Below are 2,966 nucleotides of genomic sequence, written 5' to 3'. Positions count from 1 at the left end.
TATGGAAATCGAGTTTTTTATGTTGGGACTGATCGTAGCAGGGTAAGTAAAGGCTTTAACAAGTATTAATATGGATAAATCCAGGTTCGACTCCTGGACAAAGTGGATAACTTCTTTCACTGCTTTGTAATTTTTGATTGACATAGTTTTTCGCACTCCAGCAAGTTTTACTCTAAAAATAAGCACGACGTTAACATAGCACAATTTGGATAGAAAGAGGTCAATGTATAATAATTTGACATAATACTTACCCATCAATTTATAACATCAATATCTATAATATCGGCGTTCGACCTAAAGACATGCCTAACCAGAGCAGTGGAGAAGGGTGTTCGCCGAGGCTCCGGTGGCGAAGTTGGTAAACGCACCTTCCCGGCAAGAAGGAGGCCCAGGTTCAACTCCTGGCCGAAGCGGATAACTTATGTCACTGTTTTGTAATTTTTAATTGACAGAGTCTCTCGCACTCTAGCGAGTTTTAATCTAAAAATAAGCGCGACGTTTACATAGCACAATTAAGATGAAAAGAGGTTAATCTATAATAATTTGACAGAAGTATTAATATGATTAAAGGTTCAAATCTCTTCGGAAACTGTTTATTTATTTATTTGTTTGTTTTTTTTCTATTAGACTTAGTCAATAGACAAAGGAATGTGAAATTCATAAAATTTAAAATGTGTGGCGTAGTAATGTCATGTGGTGTAGTGAAACCCAGCAAAATATACTTCTGTCACACTTTTTCTCAAAGTCAACATCTAAAATCGTTAATTTACCCTCACTCAAAACGTGCCTATAGAAGTATAACTACAAAAACTTTACACACGCAGACTTTATACTATTTTTACCAACACTTGTATTAAAAGATATTTTGAGATAAGGCAAAGACAGAATTCTAAAGAGGGGCAAAGAATTATTATTGATATCGTATTCTGTAAGTGTGGAGTTTCTCATATTGGCCAGAACGAAAGGCAACAAAATGTCTGCATGAGTAAGATCGAATGAAAAACGTAGTTCTAGATCCACAATACACCTACATTCAAACAGATTTTGACACTCTTTTGACTCTCACAAAGTAAGAATCATTGAAAAAAAGTCAAGATTTAGAAAAATATTTTCTAAAATAGTTTATAATACCATTTTTGTTAATAATAAAAATCAAAAGCTCGATACTTAACATCAGCTCCTACAAATAAAAATTTTTTGCTTGATGCTAAACATAAATTTTTATTAGAACATTCATTTTTGTTTGTTTTTACTACGTAATGTTGTTTTTCGTATTTAACATGTGTATTTTATCCTATACTAATGTTCTTCACATCTTTTATCTTTGGTCCCTTGCCTAGTATTAAACCTCTAAACTTTCTTGTAATCTGCTGCAACCATTACCTTACCTAAGAAATTTTTATCTATGTATGTACCAATTATGCAGTTTTCATGTAAAGAGCTTTATTATCCACGAGCCATGTTCATAATTTTTGTTTGCGCACTTCGTGCCATGTAATTGTGTGTTACACTCCCGCTTTTATTATTTATAGGTTTTTATTAAAATCAATATACAGTCATGCCCCATATCAGAATTTAAGGAAGTATTTTTTTGTTTATGTACATCTTGAATTAGAAGAGGAAAACTTGATTAGAAGGTGTTGAGGGCTCAAAACCTCGCCCCCATCCTCTGTAGTCTAATCATTGTTTTTGACTGTCGTACAGGCGCTTTTTTTCAATATAGATATTATGAATGTCATAGACATATCAAAGCTTATACTTTTTGGAATGGTTTAATACAGCTCGTGTGGAGAACGTCACTTCCTAGTATGACATCCCATGACATATACTTATTATTTATTACTTCAAAACACAAGTAGCTTCGTTTTTGAATTTTAAAGAGCAAAAGCTTAGCAATCTCCATACATCGAGTGGTACATCTGTTTCTGCAATCGTGTGACATATAACTTACTTCATTTAAAACTAGCTACCGTCACAGAATTTGAACTACGCATGCAACCTCCAATAATGTTATGAAGCACTCATCTTACAACATAAATTCGCAGTGGTACATTAAAGAATGTGAATGATCAACAGTTTTAACATTCTTTACTGTGTATGTCAACAAAAAATATCATACACAGTTTTGACAGTGACTTTGACTTGATGTATTATCTGAGAAATCAGCAGTTTTAACTATCTATTGCGGTGTACATGTTGCATCACGACTAAACTCGTGCCAATCAAGAGTAATTAGGTTAAGCTCTGATTTCTCGTTCAGATTTCCAACCTGACGTATTTTCCTTGAGTGCAAGAGTATAAGAACTCCTCGCAAATAATAACTTTGGCCTTTTTTATTTCATCAAGTGCTTTAAAATAACTATAAAGGTTAAAGAGTAAGTTGTGTTGCGTTTTTTAAGTATATGTAAGACTTAAATCGGTGATTAAGCTACATGTCAGAAGCGTGCAATTCGAGCAAATTTTAAACTAAGTTTGATAACTAATCTGTGTGAGAACAGCTTGAGCAAGCCAGACCACTGTAAATTCGTCTAAAAAGTGAATCAAGAAAAAACAAAAAAGAAAGGACCTTCAAGTTGGATTCCGACAATAAAGAAAGCGGCCTAAATATTATCATCGCCACGAGTACTCTCGTAATGGATAAGAATCATCGTTGCGGTCAACCTTGTAAAATCTTGCGACTGCGTGCGCTCAAACAGCGGCTAACCAACGATCATAGAAGTAAGTTAAGTTAAGGAAACTACAAATTGTATACGCATTGTAAATGTAGAACTAAACCTAATAAGTTATATAATTTGTAAAATCAAGTATTTTTGGCTTATCAAAGTTTATTTAATTATGAGTTGAGACATAACTGCGAAGTTAATTAACATTAATTTCTCAATTAAAATATTCTACGAAGAATTAATAAACTCCAAGGGCTTACTGTTTAGTCTTTTATTCAGTTGACGATGTTTCGACTGCACTTA

The 2,966-nt window shown here is 33.3% G+C and overlaps 1 non-coding gene across 1 annotated transcript; it reads left to right on the top strand.

Annotated features, from left to right (window-relative positions):
- Positions 1 to 340: 340 nt before the first annotated feature.
- On the top strand, positions 341 to 413 carry TRNAA-GGC (transfer RNA alanine (anticodon GGC)). Its single transcript has one exon. It is a non-coding gene; the product is annotated as a tRNA-Ala (tRNA).
- The last annotated feature ends 2,553 nt before the right edge of the window (positions 414 to 2,966 follow it).

Source organism: Copidosoma floridanum, unplaced genomic scaffold, assembly GCF_036245765.1.
Source record: "Copidosoma floridanum isolate Cflo_tuat_1 unplaced genomic scaffold, Cflo_Japanese_pri ptg000001l, whole genome shotgun sequence".
NCBI lineage: Eukaryota > Metazoa > Arthropoda > Insecta > Hymenoptera > Encyrtidae > Copidosoma > Copidosoma floridanum.
The sequence above is the reverse complement of the archived record's forward strand: the minus strand, read 5'-3'. Positions and strand labels throughout refer to the sequence as shown.